Source organism: Protopterus annectens, chromosome 13.part0, assembly GCF_019279795.1.
Source record: "Protopterus annectens isolate FY-2018-M chromosome 13.part0, PAN1.0, whole genome shotgun sequence".
Classification (NCBI taxonomy): Eukaryota; Metazoa; Chordata; order Ceratodontiformes; family Protopteridae; genus Protopterus; species Protopterus annectens.
Window position 1 is genome coordinate 1,341,148,595 of NC_056747.1, and position 25,198 is coordinate 1,341,173,792.

The 25,198-nt window shown below is 39.7% G+C and overlaps 1 long non-coding RNA gene across 1 annotated transcript in view; it reads right to left on the reverse strand.

Moving 5' to 3' along the window:
• Positions 1-25,198, reverse strand: part of LOC122788418 — a 158,939-nt gene that overhangs the window by 50,098 nt on the left and 83,643 nt on the right. The window lies entirely within an intron of this gene.

Here is a 25,198-nt window from a genome sequence, read left to right on the forward strand (position 1 = left end):
GAATAACATTTTAAATTAACTGTACTGATAAATCCTACTGAAGCCTGATTTCTAAATATAGCAAATTCTAATTGTTTGTTGCAATGTGCTAAGATAAAATTAAATGGAATGAAACAGTGCATGAAATAATAACAATCAGAGGTGACTCAGCCAAGCCAGTGCTGACAATTAAACTTACGTCAATTGTCAGAAAAAAATGTGTCAGTTACATGGAGCAAAGTAACAACTCATTTCATGAAACCTCTTGTATTGCACATTCAGCCAAGTACGTGTACTGCTAAGCTAGTTCCTGTAGAGAGATTTCTTTGCCTTTAGGTGCAACACATAAAAAATCAATGTTCTCAGTTAAAATCCAAAGCAAAACATAGCCCAAGTTTTCTGGGAAGAAAGAGAGGAAGGTGGAGAATAACTTGCATGTTCAGGAAGTAGTTATAACCCTGTTTTAATAGTCTGCACATTAGAAGGCATACAAACTTCTTGGCTTTAGTTTTGATGTAAAGGCATTTAGGTCTGGAACTAATTAAATAAAGTTTAACTCAGTAGGGTCCAATAAAGTATTATGGGCTTCCTAGTCAGTATGAAACACTGACATACTGACCTAGGCCACAATCTGTTTAATCTCAGTTTCGCATTATACTTTGTATCTGAGCCTTACAGAACTGTGGTGGTCATCCCCCCACACAAGGAAGACCCAGATACTGATCGTGGTAAGTACAGACCCATAAGCCTCACTAGTCTTATCTATAAGGCAATGACATGCATAATTATGGACCCCATAAACATGGACATTGGCAGACTAAAGTCCCTTGACTTAAATCAGTTTAATTTGGTGAGGACAGGTGTTATCAGACTGGATGAGGGTAAGTCAGTACATACAGCTTACCTCCAACTAGCCAAACATATTGACAGCCTTCCTCATTCACACATCATAACTTAACTTATACAATTAAATCTAATTCCTATGATGGGTATGCTGGGTACTGAACTGTCTCACAAACTGTCCCAACAAATCAAGCTTGGGATTCATCACTAGCAGTGTCCCATAGGGCTTGATTCTGGTGTTGCTCCTGAATGTCTTTCATTCCCTCACATATATTATGATGTTAAATGCCTGCAGCTGATTGCATTTACAAATAATTTTAATTTTGGTGTCATCACCAGCTCTCCTGGGGGCTCCCATATTTTACAAGAAGGTCTGACATGTACAAACAAATAGCATCATGACCATGGACTCATGCTAAGGGCCAGAAAGTGTTGTACCATGCATTTTGGCAAACAGATACATAATAGTCCTAACACATTAATGGTAGACCCCTTTAAAACAGGCAAATGTCCAAGACATGAGTATATTTTTGACGATTAACTCTCCTTCGATCACCATTAAACTATGACTATCAGTAAATCCTTCTATTTTATTTATTTATTTATAATGCATTCATTTGTTAACCAGGTAAGTATGCTGGTTCAAAGGCCCTTTTCAGGCATAACCCAGGCCATAAGGCAAAATATAAAACATCGGCTTACAGTAAATAGACACTCAGCAATTAGTACTGACAGCAAAAGGAATTACAGTAACTTACAGTATGCAGTGTAGGGGTGCATAGGTTCCACAAAATGAAGAATGCCTATAATTAATCACCAGGCTGAACAAGGAGAGGGTCACAGTAAGCTGCCTATCGGGCGCTAGAATCCGTCACATAACACAAGCACTCGGGTCACTCCACGGCAAGTACAAATATGACACAGTCATTGTCCATGCTGGTGTGAACGACCTGAGACGTACCTCCATGGACTACATGAAAAGAGACATAGAGGAGCTCTCTTATTATGTAGCCCAGGCAGGTATGACCCTAACCCTGAGCAGTATCCTTCCTTCACCAAGAATGATGCCACAATATAGAGACAAGATGATCAGCTTTAACAATTGGCTTAATGTCTGGTGTCATTCAAAGGGGATCCAGTGTCTGTCTGCCTGGGATGACATGCTTGACAAGCCACGCTGCTTCGCAAGGGACGGCTTGCACCTGTCACCCCTGGGATTCCGGATATTGGCTAAGGCTCTTGCCACCCCCATAGTGCCTTTTTAGGCAAGGCTCAAATTCTAAACCTACCACCCTAGAAAACAAAAATGGGAAGAAACTGAGGGTAATGCTGCTCAATGCCAGAAGTCTAAATCTCAAAATGCACGCACTCGAGGCCCTTCTCAGTATGGAGAACATCGATGTCTGTGCTGTAACTGAAACCTGGTTCAAGGCTCCTGAGAGCACCCCGGCACTATTAGGTTTTACCTCATATCATGCGTTCCGGCCCCAAAACCCGGACCACACCACAAAAGGAGGGGTGTATCCATATTCATAAAGGATACCCACACCTCCAGGTTGGTGGCAACGCATCTAAGCTTGAAACCATCCAGGTGCAACTAACCATAGGCAAAACTGCTCTACAAATTGTAGCATGCTACAGGCCACCCTCTCAAACTCAGGAACCCCACGCAGCCTTCCTAAAGACACTGGAGGGCATAAATGTATCTCCAAACACCATCATATTGGGTGACTTCAACTACCCGAATATAGACTGGGAACATTACTCAAGCCCTAACTTTCTAGCCCAACGGTTCCTGGAGTTCATAAATTCAAATGCCATGGAACAGCTAGTCACTGTTCCCACGAGAGGAGAAAATGTACTAGATCTCATTGTCACAAACATGGGGACAAAATGCTCCACACTGGAAGTATATCCCTCATTGGTGAGATCTGATCATAAACTAATCTCACTGGAAATCCACATCCCGCCCCCACCCCAAACAAAAAGACCATAGTGAAGAACTTCTCTAAAGCAAACTTCACACTACTCAAGACTGGTGTGGTATCCTTCAAGGCCCCTGAGCCAGTGGAAACCACAACCCAAGCTGCGGAAGCCCTTACAAATGCCTTCTATGAACACCTCCAGGACTGCATGGATCAGGCAATCCCAAATAAAACCAAGACTCTTTCCACAAAGGGCAAACGTCCAGTCTGGTGGACCCCAGCCATTAACAAACTTTACAATAAGAGGAGAAAGCTATTACATGATAGAACAAAATCCATAAAAGGGAAGTCACCCCTGATCATTATTAGTAAAAAAATACGAGCACTCATAAAATCAGTGAGAGAAAAATTGCCATGGATTCAAAGGACAATCATAAGGCCTTTTTCAGCTATGTTAGGAACCTGGGTGGAAACTCCCAGATATGCTCAGAATTAGTCCAAAATGATACAAAAATCACTGAACCCACAGACATTGCCAACATACTGGCAGACAGGTTCAGTGCAAACTTCACCCCTCTCCCCTAAAGGAGAGATAACTATCCCAGCCGAGTGTAGCCTCCCAGACATCTCAAATGCGCAGGTGAAAGCTGCTCTCTCTAAAGCTAAAACACAGCATCAATGGGACCGGATGGTGTCCCCGGCTGTGTGCTACACGAGCTAAATGAGGAATTAAACCCGCACATAAGGCAGCTGTTTAATCTCAGCCTTACCACAGGATACGTGCCCAAGGAGTGGCGACGGCAACTCTGTTCCCACCCCACAAAGGCGCCGCCCCTACAGACCCTGGTAATTACCGCCCCATAAGCTTAATAAGTCTAGTCTGCAAAGCTATGGAGAGGATCATAATGGAGCTCATAAACAAAGATATAGGGGACTTGCAGACATTGGACCCGACCCAGTTTGGCTTTGTCAAGGGAAGATCATGCCTTTTGAACTTGGTCGACTTCTTCGAAACAGTCACCAAGGCCATTGATGAGGGAAAGGCAGACCATACAGCCTACCTTGACCTTGCAAGGCTTTCACACAATACCCCACTCGGTATTGTAGAAAAACTTACCAGCTTAAATGTAAACCCATATGTCACAAGATGGGTTGCAAACTGGCTTAAGGACAGAACCCACAGGGTTAGAGTTGCTGGCGCTGTGTCAGACTCCAAGCCGGTCACAAGTGGTGTCCCACAGGGCTCGGTCCTTGGACCCTATTGTTTGGCATCTACTTCTCAGAAGTACAGGCCAACATGGGAGGACTTTGGCTGACAAAGTTTGCAGACGACTGCAAACTGGGCCATAGTGGAAAGTGCATCGGACACGGATATCCTTCAGAAGGGACTCACGGAAACAGATAGCTGGTGCCAGAGCCATGGCCTGAAGTTAAATGCCAAAAATGTATAGTCATACCCTTCGGGAAAAACAAGGTAACCCCAAGCTACCATATAGGTGGCAATCCACTAAGCACAGAAGAGGTTATCAGGGACCTGGGGACCCAGGTTGACAGTGGCCTTTCTTTGACACTCACATTGCTAAAGTGGTTAGAAAGACCTTCTACATTGCCCACCTGATCATGAAGGGATTCACATCCAGATCTAGTGAGGTCATTGTTCCCCTGTACTCTTCACTTATCAGACCAATGATCGAGTACAATGCCCCATTCGGGATGTATCTCACCCGACATCTGCAGCAATTGGAGAGACCGAAAAGTTCCTCACCAAAAGGATAAAGGGACTCCAAAATCTGTCATATGCTGCCAGATTGAAGAAACTCCAGCTCTATTCAGTTGCATACCGTCTGCTCAGAGGTGACATGTGCCTGACATACAAGGCCATGTCCAACCCGGAATTAATGGACATGCTCCACCTCAAAAAATCCAAATCCACCAAAACCACTAGAGCAAGCGACTTAAACCTTAGCACAGATATAAATAGGACGTGCTGGAGGGATAGATTTATCACTCAGAGACTCCCTATGCTGTGGAATAAAATCCCGGTCCATGTGAGGCAGAGCACCTCGCTGACTCTGTTCAAGAGAAATCTAGACCTGTGGATGGGAGATCGTAGGTTTACCCCGGAAATCATCTCTGTGTCACTGCTGGACAGAGACACAACAAACTAATGGGCACAGTATTTTTTCATATAAGGGGTGGCGTAAGCCACAAAAATTTGGGCTAGGCTTATAAATGCCTTAGGGCAGATAGCCTAGTATAAACCTATGAACCTATGAACCTATGAACAAACAAACACATTGTACCATATTAAATGCAACCCTGATATAGCATGCAGTTAAGTACAAAGTTTATGTAATGAAGATATTTACAAAGAAGCAACCTGCAAAGTGTGTTTCAATATCAACTCTACGCTGGTTGTCAAGCAAACATAATGAGCTATAGGTGTCTTTAGTGAAATATTAGGTAGGTAAATTAATCATAAAGATAGAGAGTACTGAACAGTTAGTTGAGTTAGAAGGAGAAGATGGTATTGCAAATGGAGATGAGATCTACAGGGTACAAATTCATCCATGCTGTTAAACTAGTTATAGTGGTGTGAGTCTCTGAAGTGTTTCTAAGAGATTTTGTTTTTAATATTGGTAGGGATGTGCTGTATCTAATATCTTGTGGGATCTTTTCCCATGGTTCTTGTCAGATTTGTGGTATGCTCTCTCAGTCATTCATGTTCTGTAGTCTGCTGTCTCAGTCACCCATGGTTTGTGTCAGGTTTGTAATCTGCTCCCTCAGCCATCAATGGTTCTTGTCACTTTTGTAATATGCTCTCTCAGTCATCCATGGTTCTTGTCAGGTTTGTAGTATGATCTCTCAGTCATCCATGGTTCTTGTTGGTTTTGTAGTATGGTCTCTTGGTCATCCATGGTTCTTGTCAGTTTGTAGTTTGCTCTCTCAGTCATGCATGGTCCTTGTCAGGTTTGTAGTATACTCTATAGTCATCAATGGTTCTTGTCCATTTTGTAGTATGATCTCTCAGTCATGCATGGTTCTTGTTGGTTTTGTAGTATGGTCTCTTGGTCATCAATGGTTCTTGTTGGTTTTGAAGTATGGTCTCTCAATCATCCATGGTTCTTGTCAGGTTTGTAGTATGATCTCTCAGCCATCCATGTTTCTTGTCACTTTTGTAGTATACTTTCTCAGTCATCCATGGTTCTTGCCAGTTTTGTAATATTGTCTCTCAGTCATCCATGGTGCTTTTCAGTTTGTAGTCTGCTCTCTCTCATCCATGGTTCTTGTCAGTTTTGTAGTCTGCTCTCTCAGTCATGCATACTTCTCATCAGGTTTGTAGTATGCTGTCTCAGTCATCCATGGTTCCTGCCAGGTTTGTAGTCTGCTGTCTCAGTCATCCATGGTTCTTGTCAGTTTTTAGTATGGTCTCTCAGTCATCCATGGTTCTTGTCAGTTTTGTAGCGAGGTCTCTCAGTCATCCATGGTTCTTGTTGGTTTTGTAGTATGGTCTCTTGGTCATCCATGGTTCTTGTCAGTTTGTAGTTTGCTCTCTCAGTCATGCATGGTCCTTGTCAGGTTTGTAGTATACTCTATAGTCATCAATGGTTCTTGTCCATTTTGTAGTATGATCTCTCAGTCATGCATGGTTCTTGTTGGTTTTGTAGTATGGTCTCTTGGTCATCAATGGTTCTTGTTGGTTTTGAAGTATGGTCTCTCAGTCATCCATGGTTCTTGTCAGGTTTGTAGTATGATCTCTCAGCCATCCATGTTTCTTGTCACTTTTGTAGTATACTTTCTCAGTCATCCATGGTTCTTGCCAGTTTTGTAATATTGTCTCTCAGTCATCCATGGTGCTTTTCAGTTTGTAGTCTGCTCTCTCTCATCCATGGTTCTTGTCAGTTTTGTAGTCTGCTCTCTCAGTCATGCATACTTCTCATCAGGTTTGTAGTATGCTGTCTCAGTCATCCATGGTTCCTGCCAGGTTTGTAGTCTGCTGTCTCAGTCATCCATGGTTCTTGTCAGTTTTTAGTATGGTCTCTCAGTCATCCATGGTTCTTGTCAGTTTTGTAGCGAGGTCTCTCAGTCATCCATGGTTCTTGTTGGTTTTGTAGTATGGTCTCTTGGTCATCCATGGTTCTTGTCAGTTTGTAGTTTGCTCTCTCAGTCATGCATGGTCCTTGTCAGGTTTGTAGTATACTCTATAGTCATCAATGGTTCTTGTCCATTTTGTAGTATGATCTCTCAGTCATGCATGGTTCTTGTTGGTTTTGTAGTATGGTCTCTTGGTCATCAATGGTTCTTGTTGGTTTTGAAGTATGGTCTCTCAGTCATCCATGGTTCTTGTCAGGTTTGTAGTATGATCTCTCAGCCATCCATGTTTCTTGTCACTTTTGTAGTATACTTTCTCAGTCATCCATGGTTCTTGCCAGTTTTGTAATATTGTCTCTCAGTCATCCATGGTGCTTTTCAGTTTGTAGTCTGCTCTCTCTCATCCATGGTTCTTGTCAGTTTTGTAGTCTGCTCTCTCAGTCATGCATACTTCTCATCAGGTTTGTAGTATGCTGTCTCAGTCATCCATGGTTCCTGCCAGGTTTGTAGTCTGCTGTCTCAGTCATCCATGGTTCTTGTCAGTTTTTAGTATGGTCTCTCAGTCATCCATGGTTCTTGTCAGTTTTGTAGCGAGGTCTCTCAGTCATCCATGGTTCTTGTCAGTTTTGTAGTATGGTCTCTCAGTCATCCATGGTTCTTGTCAGTTTTGTAGTATGGTCTCTCAGTCATCCATGGTTCTTGTCAGTTTTGTAGTATGGCCTCTCAGCCATCCATGATTCTTGTTGGTTTTGTAGTATGGTCTCGCAGTCATCCATGGTTCTTGGTTTTGTAGTATGCTGTTTCATTCATCATCATGATGAAGGAGGTATCATGAGGAGGTTGCTGTCAGAGTGTCTAAAGCAAAAGGATGACATTCTAAATAGAAGAGCTTGATTAAGTCATGGGTAGAGACATTCATTCATCAATTTAAAGGTCAAGAGATATAGGAGGAAGGAGGTGTTTATGTCACCTGGAAGCCAGTTGCATTTCCGTATGGTTATACCACAGCATGAAGGATAAATGAAAAGTTTGATCCAGGTGACGGTTCAGGTATTTTTGCTGTGTAAGGTAGGGAAGTTTAAGTTGATCAGAGAACATAAGGGGTTCAGTAGTGAAGAGGCATCTTTGAGTTTCAAACAGCATGCAAGAAGGCTTCTGTGAATGTAAGTTTAGTTTAAAAGGGAATATTCAGTTCCAAAGAAGAGGGACGTCATTTTGCAATGTGCTGATGATTTCTCCTTGGGATGAACATAAGTGATAAATATGTCATCAGCATATAGGATCATATTCAAGTTAAGAAGGTCCCATGGGAGTCTAAATGAATAAAGAAAAAAGTAGTGGACCAAAGACTAGGGCTTGTGGGACTCCCAAGGAAGTAGACAGAGGGTTGGTGGAAGCTGAGACAGTATCTGTAGCAAAGGTTCTATCTTTTAGGTAGTTTTGGAACCAGGTATCCATTATATTAGAGGAGCTGCACTTTTTAACCTTTTTAATCTTTTGAGCAGTATGCTATAGTCAGTACACTCAAATGTTCCTTTGTGACCAATAAACATGACTCTTGTAAGCTTCCCTTCATCTAAGCCGTTAAAGATAGTGTTGCTTGGTAGAAAGAAATCTATAGGGGTACTCTACCTATCTGAGTAGATATCCCACTGAGTAATGTATTACAAGATTTGGTTATAAATTAACCTCTCAAACAACTTGGTGAGGGGTTTAAATCAGACGTTGGTCTATAGACTTCAGTGGTTTTAGGGGGCATGATTTTTAAGATAAGCATTATAAAGGCTTTTTTGAAGAGTTTTAGGAAATTGAATGCTACAAAGTGAGTAGTTAAATGTGTGTGTGTATCAGCGGTCCATTTAGAAAGTTACTTCCTTATTAAAGTATGCTGGGATGCATGATATATAAATAAGGTGGTTCATTTGAAGGGATTTGGAGTAATGCATCTTTGACCTCTTCTTCAGTGAAGGCCCTGAACTAAAAGTAGGGATGTTCAAGCTATTTGTTCAGTGGTTCTATGGGTGCAGACATGAATACTTTTGAGAAAGACATCTGGGTATAGTGTGGTGGGTAGCTAACACTGTGCTGTTTGTGTGTTGGAAAGTTCAAGCTGATGAAGTTTGATCCTTATTTTTGTTTTAAAGATGCTGGAGCCAGTTAATTTTTTAAAAGTGCTCCAGAATTGTTTCAGGTTATGTATTTGTGATTGCTGCAGTTTTCATCTATAAGTGCCTTTAGTGAAGTTGGAGTTTAGTCCTTGTAGTTTTCTTTAATGTTGTGCTGCTGCTGCTTGATTAAGTTATATGGGTCTTTGTTTGGTTCTTTACAGGGTTGGTCCCTTATTTTTATGAATTTGCATGTGTTTGGGGTTAATCAGAAAACCTTGCTTGATTTGAGACCTATTGTACTTGTTGGGTACAGTACATCCTCAGTTTAATGTCTCCAAGTCTTTTGGGTTTCTAGTACCATGACAGGAATAGACCCTATTCATAAGTCAAAATATGATTAAAGATTGTGAAATTAGTATTGTTTCAGTCTTTGATATTAGCTTGAAGTGTTTTTCACAGCACCTACAATATGCCCAGAAGTGGCACTTTCTGCAATTACTATGGAGTTACATGTATCGGTAACACATCTAAATATGACTGAGATTCATTGCTCCTACTACAATTGGAACTGTGTAGGTATCCTTTTTCCACATTGCCCTAGTTTCTGCCTGCAAATCCTCAATTTCATGACTTTCTCTTTCTCTGTACATAAGACACCATAATTGCTGGGTGCAGTGATTTCAGTTATCAACGCTACTTTTGACATCTTTTCATGGACTGGTTTTCGCTCATCTATTTTTTGAACTGTTGATAATGGGTGATCCCATGTGATATGAAGTTCATCATTCTCTCTATATTGCTTTGAGGATCATATTTCCAATGCTTATCAATGCTACTTCAGTATTGTAATGTTTTCACAATCCTCAGTCCAATAGTTTTGACACATTATTATTATTATTATTATTATTATTATTATTATTATTATTATTATTATTATAGTTATTATTATTATTAGTAGTAGTAGTAGTAGTAGTTGTACCTTTCAGCTTTTCCCGGTTAGGGGTCACCACAGAGGAACTCCGGTCCGCTAATGATTGGTAGTTGATTTTTACGTGCCGAGTTACCAGCCCTGATGCACAACCTTCAATGAAGGTACGCCCATTCACGCATGTCTCCACGCAGAAGACGCTCTAGCTGAGAATCAAACCAGACAGCATCTGACTGTGAGGTGACAACACTACCGCAGCATCACCACTGCAACAACAACAACATTATTATTAATAGTATTATTATTGTTATTATTATTATTATTATTGTTATTATTATTATTATTATTATTATTATTAGTGTTATTATTGTTATTATTATTAGTGCTGTTATTATTATTATTATTATTGCTATTATTATTATTATTGTTGTTATTATTATTGTTGTTGTTATTATTGTTAATATTATTATTGTTATTATTGTTATTATTATTATGCTCTTCGGTATTCAGTCCCTCTGCTGTTAGTGTATCACTCCCACCAACAAGATGTGTGACTGTTTCCACTTCTGGTTTACAGAACCTGCATTTCACTGTTTCTTCCACATGTTCAATGGACTTTGGAAACCAATGTGGATGTAGTCCATTATCCTGATTTGTCAATATTAACTTTTCATTTTCTGGTTTGAATTCACCTCTCGTTAACCATTCCTGCATTCAATCCTGATCAACATGAGGTTGTTCCAGGAGTTTTCTTTACTTGCAACTATATTTATGCTTTTTCCGCATTTCTTGCCTTCTCTTCTGACCCTTCACCTTATATTCTTTCTTTTGTTTTTAAGCACATTCAGTTACTGTCTGATTTTTGGTCTACTGGTTTGATTTCGGTTCCCACATTTGATACTGACAGGGGTCTGCTAAACTAAGCAGGGAAGTCATCTTAGACATGTTCTTGTCACATTTTAAAATGTTCACTATGTTTGTATCTGGTGAGATCAACAAATATGTGTGTAGTCCTACGATTGCAGATTTATACATGTAATCAATTTAAAGGAGGCTCATAACTCCTTCAGAACAAGAAATATGTAATCTAGGTATACACTGTTCTTTATGTATCATTTGATAAGCATGAAATGTTTTTCTTGTTTTCCTGTCCACCTGATCTAATACCTTTTGAGGGTAATTGGTCACCCCAAAACTGAAAGTTAGAACAGGAATAACAAACTGGTTTATAGCTTGGACTTTGTTTCTAGATGTCAGGGTTGTTTTCAGTATTAATTTTAATCTTCTAAAATATTCCTTACTTAGTTTTGTTTGCATTTGTTCATGTTTTATTCTCAGTTCATCATCAATTCCTACATATTTATATACTCCTTCTTGCTGAAGTTCCTTTATATATCACATTCCTGTCCCAGGCTAATATTTTCCTTGGTGATGTAGCTTTCCTGGTTTAAATGTTGCATTTGCAAATTTATCGAGACCAAATGACATTCTAATATTATCTGGAAAGGGTTTGACCTCTTCCAGTTGTGCTTTCAGTGCTTCATCCACAAAAAGAAGATAAAAAGTCTTTACACTTTGTTGTTTTCTGTGAGAAATTGTAACCATGACCTAATCTGTTAAGTAGACAGCTTAATGGGTTAAGGGCAAGACAAAAGAGCAGTGGTGACAGAGAGTCATCCTGGACTATCCCCCTTTGAATTTTTATCCCAGAGACAATAATTTGTCCTTTATCATGATTGAGTTTTCTTCTAAATGACTATAAATGTTATCATCATAAATACAAGTATCTATTTTATGTTTATACATAATCAGAAGGCAAATTATTGATCTATAGATTTTAGGATTGTTTGCAAGGTCACTCTTAAGGAAGAGTATTATCTTCCTGTTATTAATCAGGTTGGTGACTGTTCAGGGTGCACATATAAGCAGGTCTTACTCTGGGCTAAATCTTCATGTAAAGATGCTAATATTATTTACGAAATGTTAGGTACTGCATCTGGGCATGGGCCTTTCCAGTTAGGAGCTTTTCTTATTTTTTTTTCAATTTCTCTTGTTAATTCATCCCATTTCATATCCTTTACATCTGAACTTCTTATTGTTTCTTTTACTTCTTCTATCCATTCAGCATTTTTCTTGTGTTTTACATTGTCTTCATAGACACTTCTCCAAAATGTGATTATTTCTTCTTTTTTGACAATGTTTCTATTCCTTTTTCTTTGCTTCCCAGTTCTCAATGAAACTCTTTTGGGTCATCAATGAATTGTTTATTTTGTATTTTTCCTTTATATTTATTCATATACTGTCTACGTTTTTCTGCCTGTGTTGATATCTTTAGTTTATTATTTACAATAGTGTACAACAGATCCTAGTCTGTTCTGATACTGTACATTGCTTTTTATCACATTTATTTTTTGCTGATCTGTTCCCTCTTCTATACCCTTTTAACGATGACATTTCTTGTCTTAATTGCTTTATAGTTTTCCACATTCAATAATTTCAGGATGGCGTTTGATTTCTCCCCTTCCTGTCCCTTAGTGCTATGTATTTTTGTGGTAAAACTTTATCTGTTATCAATTTAGTTGTGCTGTAATATATCCCATTTACTTCTATTATAGCACATGGATTTCTGTTAATAATCTTGGTTCATTTGCTTTATCACACTTCTAATATTTTGGGTCTTACTGGTTCATAGTTTAGTACTAGGCTAACTGCCCTTGCAAGCCATTTTAAGCGAGACTCAAACTGTGTTTGTAAGGCAAACACCTTAACCATTAGGCCACCCTCCCAACCCTACTTTCTGTAGCATATTTTTTTCATTGATCTTAACATCTCTCTCTCTGTCTCTACTAAATCAAGTAATTCTTCCCTTAGATCATCTTCTTCTAATTTGAGGACACATTTGTTTTCTGTTTCCTGTGCGCATTCTACAGAAAGTTCCTGAACATCTTCCTGTGCCATATTCTCTTCAGCTTCATCCTTTGTCATCTGTTGCTGTTTCATACTAGAACTTACTGCACTATTGCTTAACAACATTGACTATGTCAGAGTCACTGCTGTTTCCAGCTACTTCCCTTACTGTGCAGCTCCAGCTGAACTTTTGTACTGGTTTCCTACTGAAGGTCCAGAGTATCTTCATAAGGCAAGTGATCAAATGCTTCCCGCTCCACCTGTTTCTTCTTAATTTGGGACTAACTGTTCCATCATGCTGTGACGTTATCAGAGATGGATTTTCTTTACTAAATCCTTCACTTTACAGGTAATCCATAACTTCTGTTTCTGTTTCTTTAACTTTCCAATTACCAATCCTCTTTTCTCCTTTTACCTTTGTATTTTATACTCTTTTACTCTCCAATAAAGCAGGCAGGCGACGAGTGGTGCAGCAGTCTGAAAACAGGATGCTATTTAGTCAGCTTTGCATGACAATAGACATAAAAAATCACAGCCTGGTGTGCCACTAAAACTGTTCCCTTATATGTCTCTTCACTTCTGAATAGCATTTCCCCAGGAATAAAAAAAAAAAACAAAGCACACACATCAGTCCAGTGTTTGGGCCAATCTATCCATTTCTTATTGTGCACAGTAAAACATTCAGTTTATAATGCATTCTGGCTGCTGACATGGTTATCTTTACATAGTTCTCTTATAGCATAACCTGAACTTATGGCATTCAATGCCAAGCTTTACAACAGTTCTCAATTTCTTAACAATGACCTCCCAAGCCTCTGATGTGACCCAGTCAATATACTGTAAATACATAGATTAATACAAATATTTGTGCACATATACACATGTACAATAATACACACATACTATCATTAAAACAAGATAAATGCAATATAAATCATATCAATATAGTTATGCTTTCTAGTTTATGACCCTGTTTGTCTATGGAAACTTCTTTTTGAATTTATGTCCATGCAGTTGTATATTGTATATTATCTTGTTTAATTGTTTCTCAATAGTCTAACCACTGTGTATGCTGCATCAATTGTAAAACTCTGATTTTACTCCTTTTATATTTTCTATGTTCTTTGTACAAAATAGCTATGTTTGTATAATTTATTTTTATTATTTTTTATAATTGTTTACTATGTATCTGGAGCTTTTCTCCCCCAGCCTCTGCTGAAAACGGTCATCTTGTGTCCAGTCGGGCTAACCTGGTAAACAAATGGAAAATAAATAAAAAAAAAATATACTAAGAAAATCAATCAATATACCAAGAAAAATCCAAAACTTTAGAAAAAAAAAAAACACAGAAGGAAGGAAAATGTTTCCTTGATTCTGTTATGAAAATCCCACTCACTTATTCAGATATTATGGGCAAACATATATATATATATATATATATACATATATATTATAACATATATAATATATTAGGCAAAACAACATCCCCAACCCACTAGTCATAGGTGAATCTATAGTCAGGCACACTGATGTCCCACTCACCAGGCTAAACAAGGAGAAGGTTACTGTCAGCTGCCTGTTGGGTGCCAGGATCTGCCACATAACTCATGCACTCAGGTCACTCCACAACAAGTACAAATATGACTCTGTCATTGTCCATGTTGGTGTGAATGACCTGAGACATGTCTCCCTGGACTACATGAAAAGAGACATGGAAGAACTCTCTGATCTTGTAGCCCATGGAGGTATAACCCTAGCCCTGAGTAGCATTCTGCCATCGCCCAGAATGATACCGGAGTACAAGGACAAAATGATTGACTTCAACAATTGGCTAAGCTTCTGGTGTTATTCTAAGCGGATCCAGTATCTGTCTGCCTGGGACGACATGGTCGACAGACCATGATAATTTGCCAGTGATGGCCTGTACCTGTCACCCATGGGATTCCGGATACTGGCTAAGGCTCTTGCCGCCCCTATAGTGCCTTTTTTAGACAAGTTTCAAATGTAACAGGAACAGGCAAGCAAAGACTGGGGGTAATGCTACTCAGTGTTAGAAATCTAAATATCAAAATGCACTCACTCAAGACACTCCTTAAAATGAAGAACATCGATATCTGTGTAGTGACTGAGACCTGGTTCAAGGCTCCAAAGAGCACGCCTGCACTACCAGGCTTTAACTCATACCACACTTTTCGGCCACATAACCTGGACCAGAACATCAAAGGCAGAGGTGTGCCCATATTCATTAAGGATATCCACACCTCCAGGCTAGTTGCTCAGCATAATGCATCCGAGGTTATCCATGTGCAACTATCTCTGGGCAAAACTGCAATCCAAATTGTAGCTTGTTACAGATCCCCCATCATGCCCCAGCATTCCCGCTCCTCTTTTCTTGATATACTGGAAAATATTAGGGTTCAAACACCCTGATAATGGGCGATTTCAACTACCCTACCATTAACTGGGAAAATTACTCATGTACCTACTCCTTCGCACATTGCTTTCTGGAATTCCTAAATTTCAGTGCCCTGGATCAACTTATCCACACCCCCACCAAGGGCAACAATATCCTACACCTAGTTATTACCAACATGAGTGACTGGTGTTCCACACCCGAAGTCAACTCCTTGTTGATCAGATCAGAACATAAGCTAATCACCCTAGATATCCACATTCTGCCCCCACCCCACATTAAGAAAACCATGGTAAAAAATTTCTCCATAGCCAAATTCATGCTTCTTAAGACAGAAGTGGTGAACTTCATGACACCCATGCAGATGGCCAATACAGTTACAACTGCTGAATCATACATAAATGCACTCTATAAGCACTTATATGAGTGCATGGATCGTGCTATCCCAAACAGAACCAAAAAGCTATCCTCCAAAATAAGGAAGCCAATCTGGTGGTCCCATGCCATAAACAAACTGTACAACAGAAGGAAGAAACTGTTGCAAAAGAGAGTAAAATCCTATGAGTGGTGGAGCTCCCTGGTCAGCCACAGTAAGACGCTGAGATCCCTTATAAGAGCCTCCAAAGCTAGCTATGAAAATAAATTGCCACTGATTCTAAGGAGAGCCACAAAGCATTCTATAGCTATGTCAAGAATCTCAATGGCAACACCCAGATCTGCTCTGAGTTACAGCACAACGGCATGAAAATTACAGAACCAACTGATATTGCCAACATTCTGGCAGATAGGTTCAGTGCTAACTTTACCACCCTCTCACAGCCTAAAGGGCCCATATCTATACAGGAAGAATGCAGAGTCCCTGTAATCACAGCTACACAGGTAAAAGCTGCACTCTCTAAAGCCACAAACACAGCTTCCATGGGACTGGACAACATCCCAGGCTGCATTTTACTCGAACTTCAGAATGAACTGGCTCCCCACCTAAGCACCATGTTCAATCATAGCCTCACATCAGGCTTTGTGCCCACTGAATGGTGCATAGCAACAGTTATCCCACTCCACAAAGCGGGAGCCACCACTGATCCCGGGAACTATCGTCCTATTAGCCTGATGAGCTTGGTCTGCAAGGCCATGGAACGTATCATCATGGAACTCATAAACCAAGACAGTGGTAACCTCCAAACTCTGGACCCCACCCAGTTCAGGTTTGTGAAAGGCAGATCATGCATCCTGAACCTAATCGACTTCTCTGAGGCAGTCAATGAGGCTAAGGTGGTTCACACAGCCTATCTTGACCTCGCCAAGGCTTTTTAATTACGGGGGTGTGGGGGTGGGCCCCCTCACATGGGGGGTGCAGGGGGGCTTGCCCCCCTGCATAAACATATTAAACAGTGTCTGGGATGTTATTTCTAGTTGCTTTATAGTTTTCAATGATTTGAGATTCGATGATATGAGTTTTTGATGAAATGAGTTTTTGAGGATTTGGTCTCGATGATTTAAATTCGATGAAATGAAATTTTGATGATATGAAGTGGAACCGAGCTACCACATAGGTGGTAGTCTACTTAACACCCGAATGTGTGATGAGACCTTGGGACCCAGGTGGACAGTAGAATCTCCTTTGATAATCACATCACTACAGTAGTCAGGAAGTCCTTCTACGTGGCACACCTCATCACAAAAGGGTTCTCATCCAGGAAAAAAAGAGGTCATTGTTCCCCTTTACTTGACACTCATTAGACCCATTATAGAGTACAACGCCCCTTTTGGAATGTATCTCACAAGACATTTGCAGCAGCTGGAAAGGCCGCAGAAGTACCTCACAAAGAAGATTACTGGCCTCAAACAGATGCCCTACACTGACCATCTAAAAAAATTCCAAGTTTACTCACCATAGCATATTGCCTACTCCGAGGTGATTTCTGCCTAACATATAAAGCTATGTCAAACCCGGAGCTGTTGGACATGCTACACCTAAAGAAATCCCAATCCCTCTGAGCTACACGCTCTAGGGACCTAAACCTTGTCACCACAATAAACAGGACATGCTGGAGAGATAGATTCCTGTCCAAGAGACTTCCCATTCTCTGGAACAAGCTACCCATCTATGTCAAGCAAAGTTCCTCATTAGCACTTTTCAAGAAACATCTTTGAGTAGATGGGAGACAGGAAAATATACCCCGGGAATCACTTCTGTGGCTCTGCTCGACAGTGGCACAAGAAAATAACTTTCTTGGGTGGCATACGCCAGGGAAACTTGTTGGCTAGGCTTACCTATGCCCTTAGGCCGATAGCCTAGTACCTACCTATGAACCTATTATTACACTAAATACAATATTATGTAGCATTGAAATGTGCTAACATTATAAGGGTGACAGTTCATTATTTACCCATAAAGCAAATTTCAGAGTGGAAAAGTTCAAATAGTGGATAAAGAGGAGGAGGGGAAGAGAAGAAAGAGTGAGAAAAAGTATTTGTTAGAAGTAATAATTAGGGTAGATATGGGAGGCAGGAGAAAAAAATGAGTAAAAGCAACATTACAAGTAAGAGAAACAAAACCAAGGAAAAGAATAAATAACATGGTGTGTGTGTGTGTGTGTGTGTGTGTGTGTGTGTGTGTGTGTGTGTGTGTGTGTGTGTGTGTGTGTGTGTGTGTGTGTGTGTGTGTGTGTGTGTGTGTGTGTGTAAAAGAACTATAAAGCAAATCTGCACTGATACCTGCTTGCTGCCCTGCTGAGGGGGACACTTGTGCAAGTGCAGTGGACTGGCTCCGGTAGGAAGGAATGGCAGCATAACTCTCAACATTATAGAACAATAAATCTGGACAAGGCCATAAATAATAGGGGACAAAGGCTCAAAAATGGGACAATTTATAAATGTTGCACTTACAAACTTAGAAAGTTGATAAACAGATTTTGCATTAGGGTGAATTTTCTTAAGGACATGAAGTCTGAAAATCAAATGTCTGTCAACTTTCTGACTTCAGTGTTCAATGATCTGCCAGTGATTTGACAGAAAACTGCAATTTTATGAAAAACAGACAAAAAATCTGGACTTTCCGCAAAAATCTGTACTGTTGAGAGATATGGATGGGAGTCTTGAACCAACACCCATCAATCATTTTCATTTGTTTGCCAAAGCCATTACAGCAGTGTTTTGCAGAGAGGTGGGAAAAGCCTTAAATTTGACTGGTATGTTGTATGGGTGTGGGTAGCTGTGTTTGTGCAAGGTGGAGGTGTGCCTTTGTAAGTGTGATGTGGATTATGAAATGGAGAGATTGAGTAAAATTGTGCTCAGTGAAGTCCCTAGCAATTTTGTCACTGCTTAATGCAGACATATACATTCCCCTGTGTTTGTCAGTACTATGTTTGAGTGCATTGTTTTGGAGTGTAGTTTCACTGCTACAGCTGCTGCTACTCTTTCAATACAAGTATCTGCTTTGGAAGTTTTCTCCAGGGGTCTGTTGCTGAGAGGATGAGAGACATGCTACAGGTATACAACTAAGACAAACTAGATAAATCAACCGTAAGAAGAGTACTAGGTCACATCAGAGGCTTGGGAGGTCATTGTTAAGAAACTGAGAACTGTTGTAAAATTTATCATTATATACCATACGTTCAGGTTATACTATAAGAGAATAACTATGTAAAGATAACCATGTCAGCAGCCAAAATGCATTATATATAAGCTGAATATTTTACTGTGCACATTTTAAATGGATAGACTGGCCTAAACTCTGGACTGATGCGTTTGCTTTTTTTTTTTTTTTTTTTATTTTATTAATGCTATTCAGAAGTGAAGAGGCATAGAGACATACAAGGGAACAGATTTAGTGGCACACCAGGCTATTTTTTTTATTTCTATTGTCATGCAAAGCTGACTAAATAGCTGAATCTAGCATAGCTGGAAATGTGAGACTGTAGCCCACTGAAGGAGGGGAGATGGGAAGAGCAACTTGGCCAGGAATTGAAACTTGCAAAACTGCTCCTTGTGAAAAGTCTTTTTTATCTCAGTAATTTGTTGACACTTTTGCAAGTTTCTTTCAGAGAATGTGTAGTTCATCAGTAGGAACAACATTTGTAAAACTCAACACATACCAGTCAATGACACATGAGCTGCAGACTCTCAAACTTGGCAGTTTTTTTCAGGTGTTCCCTTCTAAGTGAATGGAAGTCTAGTATGGCAACAAATGGTAGGACTATTTGTTCTCAGTCTGTGCATTATGGGACAGATTTAGCTTTCCAAAGGACTCCAGATGCCTGCCCTCATGAGGGCAGAAAAGAGTAAAAACAAAATAAAATTAGGAATGAGTACTTATTTTGCTGCAGGCAGCTTTGGGAGGTGTAGTAAATCATGGCAAGATAAAAAAAATATATGTTTTCTTCATCATTTACCCATAGTGGTCCTTTAAAAATGTATGTTCTACTAAACACACTTAAAGACTGATGTGTTAAACACTTAAACCCCAGGATTTGATAAAATCTGTGTAAGCACAGTATACAGCCTCCACGGAATGTTACCTTGTCTATGTACACGGTTCCCCCTCTGCAACGCAGCATGCATATTAATGATGGAACATTGCCAAGGAAGATCCGAGGAACACAGTTATTAGATCAGTGTAGAGAGTGTAGTACTAGCTGTGTCCACAGGTGAGGAAGACACTCCTTGCACTGTCCAATTGTATTATTTCAGTGTTATTTTTTTTAAAGTATGTTTGTGCAACATGGAGTGCAGCAATGCTAAATGGTGGCATGACACCTGCCAGACATCTAAATATAGAAACTGGGTGCATTTAATTATTTATTTACATGTCATGTTTAAGTGTAACTGAGTGGGTTTGCATGCCATTGCATGATGCTCAGCAATGCTTATAGGTAGCTCAGAGGTATATGCAAAGGCATAGCAGATTTCTACATATCCATGTAGCTAAATTGGTAGAGCTATGGCCTCATGTTCAGTAGGTCCAGAGTTTGAAGAGTTTGAATGCATGGAAGGGAAAGTAAACATTAATTTTTGAAATACAAATTATAGGTTCATAGGTTCATACTAGGCTATCTGCCCTAGGGCATTTATAAGCCTAGCCAGAGTGTGTTTGGCTTTCCCCACCCATTTTAAATTAATTTTGCTATGCCCATTTTCGAGGTTAGTATACTGTGCCTCTGTCTAACAGTGACACAGAATTGATACCCAGGGTAAACCTATGATCTCCCATCCACTCATCAAGATTCCTCTTGAAGAGAGACAATGAGGGACTCTGCCTAACCTGGACTGGGATTTTATTCCAGAGTGAAGGAAGCCTCTGGGTTATAAATCTGTCCCTCCAGCATGTCCTATTTATTTCAGTGCTGAGGTTCAAGTCTCTCAAGCGCGTAGCTCAATGGGAATTGGATTTTCTGAGGTGCAGCATGTCCATTAATTCCGGGTTGGACATGGCTTTATACGTCAGGCACAGATCGCCTCTGAGCAGGCGGTATGCCACTGAGTAGAGCTGGAGTTTCTTTAACCGGGCAGCATATAGCATCTGTTTGAGCCCTTTGATCCTCTTGGTGAGGTACTTTTGGGATCTTTCCAGTTGCTGCAGATGTCTGGTAAGGTACATCCCAAAAGGGGCATTGTACTCAATTATGGGCCTGATGAGGGATGAGTAAAAGAGGCATGATGACCTCCCCTGATCTAGATGTGAATCTCTTCATGATTAGGTGGGCTATATAAAATGTTTTTCTAACCACTTTGGCCATGTGGTTGTCAAATGAGAGATTGCTATCAACTTGGGTCCCCAGGTCCCTAATTACTTCTTCTGTACTTAATGGATTACCAACTATGTGGTAATTTGTGGGCACTTTGTTTTTGCCAAAGGGGATGACTATACACTTTTTAGCATTTAGCTTGAGGCCATGGTTCTGGCACCAGTTGTCTGTTTCTATGAGGCCCTTTTGGAGGATGCTTGTGTCAGCTGGAGAGTCGATTATGGCACCCAGTTTGCAGTCATCTGTGAAGTTGGTCAGCCACAGTCCTTCCGTGTTGGCTTGTACCTCCGAGAAATATATACCGAACAAGAGAGGTCCCAGGACTGAGCCTTATGGGATGCCACTTGTAACTGGTTTGGAGTCTGACATGGCTCCAGTAATTCTAACCATGTGGGTTCTGTCCTTGAGCCAGTTTGCAACCTATCTAGTGACATAGGGGTTTATATTTAAGCTGATGAGCTTATCTATAATGCCCGAGTGGGGTATTGTATCGAAGGCTTTTGCAAGTTATTTTAAAGTATGGCCTGCTGCGCTCTCAGCTAAGCTCTGCTAAGACCTGCTAAGCACCACTAAACATGATGACTGCTAAAAACGTTTATCACTGCTCAGCTCTGCTTGGCTGGTTTGCACACTGCTAAACACTACTAAGCATATGGTTCTGCAATTTTTTGTGATGCTTAGCTCAGCTGTGCTGGTTTGTGTACTGCTAAGCAATGTGGCACTTTTTTAAATGTTGCCTAATTGTGTTTATGGGAGGAAAAAAGGCTATATTAAGTGTAATAGGTGGGAATACAGCATAATCCATTAAAGTTCTGTCTCTGAAGGGTACTATCACAGGCACTGGAGAGGTTTCTTGCTTTTGGGCACAGTGTTAGGGCATTCTGGATTCCAGGGTAATGGTTGGACTCCTAGTAAAAAAAACATGATGACCAATGCTGCAGGGAGGTTTCAAGGGCTCAGAGTGTATGGCAGAGGCCTGGGACTGGCTGGCACATGAACTCACCAGTATGACTGGTATCCCCCACACAGGAAGGCAGGCTCCTCACCACCATGATGACCTGAAGCATCAAAAGGGGGATCTCTTGGACACCTAGGTCCGAGAAGCTTGGGCAGGGAATGCCACACAAATATGAAAGTAATTTTTCCTTTGTTTCACCAATATCTAATCTAAATGTCTGCTAAACTGGTATGCACAATGGTGTGCTTCTCTCCCAACAGTTGCAGAGGAGATAGCTTGTAACATCAAGGTGTATGCAGGGCGCTTGGCCAGGTTGCACCATGAGTGTGGCGAGTATGGATGCATTATGCTAACTGTATTGAAGTAAGAAAGAAATAGTAAAGCATTAACTGCAATAAAGTATACACAGTAAAGTTTGTATTGTAATAAATGTGGATTTAGAGCTGTACTACAATAACTGAATACTGCAAACTATAGTGCAATAAGCAAGAAAGAATAAAGCATTAATCGCAATAAAGTATATACAATAAAGTATGCAGTACAGTGACTGTGGAATTAGAGCTGTATTGCAAGAAATTAATAATGCCAACTGTAGTGCAATAAGAAGTTGAAACAATGCCAGTAACTGCATTAATGTATATACAATAAAGTCCGTTGTGCAATAAGTGTGGCATTAGAGCTGTTTTGCAAGAAGTGAATGCTGACAACTGTTGGGCAATAAAAACATGAAACAATACCTGAAACTGCATTAAAGTATATACAATAAAGTCTGTAGTGCAATAAGTGTGGAATTAGAGCTGCTTTGCAAGAAATGACTTATGACAACTGTTCTGCAATAACACATGAACCTATACCAATAACACCAAGGTAAATAGCTTACATCATGAATGTCTTGTTTTAACTATTGCAGTTGAGCTATATGTATTCAGGCTGTGAGGTAAGGTGCTGTAGTCAAGTTTAACAGTGTAATAGCTGTAGCCTGCAAATATAATGGCTGCCAAATTTAATTATTTATTTTACATTTGTTAACTGGGAAAGTGCGACTGAACACATGTCCTTTTTCAGTGGAGGCCCAGGGAGAAAAGCTCCATGTAACAGTAAAATATTACATTAGACAGTTGACATACAGTTAGATTACATACAATCATATAAAGTATCCATACAATTTTTCTATTAATAATAAATAATGATGTTGAAAAAATAATACCTTAAAAAGAAAGTTTAGACATCAAATACTTCAAAGTATTTGGGAGATAGATATATATATATATATATATATATATATATATATATATATATATATATATATATATATATACATTATATAAAAGCTGGTAGGATGAATTATGTATAAAAGATATATTGGATAGGAAGGGTTCCGAGTAAAGAGGAGATAGGATAGGTATAGATATGGAAATAATGAGTTGAAAGTGGAGGGATTGCTAGAGAGAGTAGTATGTGGCAATGTCTAAAAGTAGGGTAAGCAGGAAGGCTGCAGACATATATTGAGAGGAATAATTCAAAGGGTATAAATAATGATAGTATTGGTAGGTGCGCTGTACATAAAGTCAGTTGGATATAGGAAATAAAGAGGATACTTAGAGGGAGAAGCAGAGATGTAACAGGAGAAAATGATACTGGGAAGTAGAGCACAGAAGGAGAAGTACTGGGGTGGGAAACACAGAGAGATGTATTGGTAGGCTAAAAGTACTAGTAGGAGATCAGTCTGGGGTGTTGCAGTTACATAACCAAAGATGCTGAAGATGGGCTTTTATGGCTTTTTGAAGAGGGTGAGGGTAGTTATAGTTGTGATACTGGGGGAGAGGCTGTTCCACTGCTTAGCAACATAGTTGCTGTAGAGGGAAGTGCCAGCGGAGTTATTGGTTTTTGTTACCTTTAGTAGGAATTTCTGATTTGATCATAGAATTCTGGCTTTGGTGCTTGGGTGAAGTAGGTTTTGTAGAGCAGAGATTTTGTCAGGGCAGTGAAGAAGTTTGTGGGTTGTTATAAGTTCTTTTAACACATAATAGTACCATTCAAGGATGATTCTAGGCCAATATTGTTTATATGATGCTCTGCCATCCACAAACAACAGGTAAGCAAGGTATATGGGTGAAGTAGCCCACTCCATGATCTAATATTGTTTGTTGACTTCACAGATATTTCAACCCATTAACAATGTATTGTGTACAGCTGCAGTCTCTATAGTAATACATAGATTACCTAATATCTCTGTCATGCTAGTGCATGTGCTTTCTACTGTCACTGCAGTCTAGTATAAAGCTGTAGTACTAATAGGCTATAGTTTGGTTCCAGGTGAGCTCTAGGCAAATATCAGTCAGTCAGTAAACAGTAGTGTTTCAGTAGCTCAGTTTGCTTAATTCTCTGTATGTTGTGCATTTTGCCACACACAGACTAGGGATCAAATCCAGTGCTATGTAGTACTAAATATTACAGTATCAGTCACGTAATGTTTACCGATTCTCTATCCACAGGAACTACAGGTAAATGGGTGAGGTAGTCCATATTATGAGTAAGTAATTGTCTGTTTAGATGTCACAGATTGTTAAAATCATTAGCAAGAATGTGAAAATACAACATAAAATAAATGAAATAAATATAATAATAATAAAATAAAATGAAATAAATAAAACGTGTAATCTTGGTATGGCTGTATGCTTGGGCTGTCTGTTAAACAGTTGCTGCAGCCAGTTCATACATTCCATGCATATGTCCTCTGCAGTTACTACTGTTGGGTTCTATACCCATGCCTGCCAAGCAAGGCAAGATAGTAGTTTAGTTTTTCTACTGTACACATACATGTCTACTGTACGCATACATGTCTTCTGTACACATACATGTCTACTGTACACATACATGTCTTCTGTACACATACATGTCTACTGTACACATACATGTCTTCTGTACACATACATGTCTACTGTACACATACATGTCTTCTGTACACATACATGTCTACTGTACACATACATGTCTTCTGTACACATACATGTCTACTGTACACATACATGTCTCCCAAGTGTCATGCTGCCACATAATACAATTATTAGTGTATAATCCCTTTGTCACAATATTTCTCAAAGATCTACTGGGTTTCAGTTTGGGAGATCTGATTTTCAACCTCCCATGGATAAACATGTAGCCATATTTAAGGAATGTGTCATCAAAAACCTACCTTTTTCTCAGGGTTATCAGCCTATTCAACATAATCTAACCAAACAGGAACATCAAGCATTAAAGGAACTTAGTTCCAATCATAACATAGTTATTCTACCAG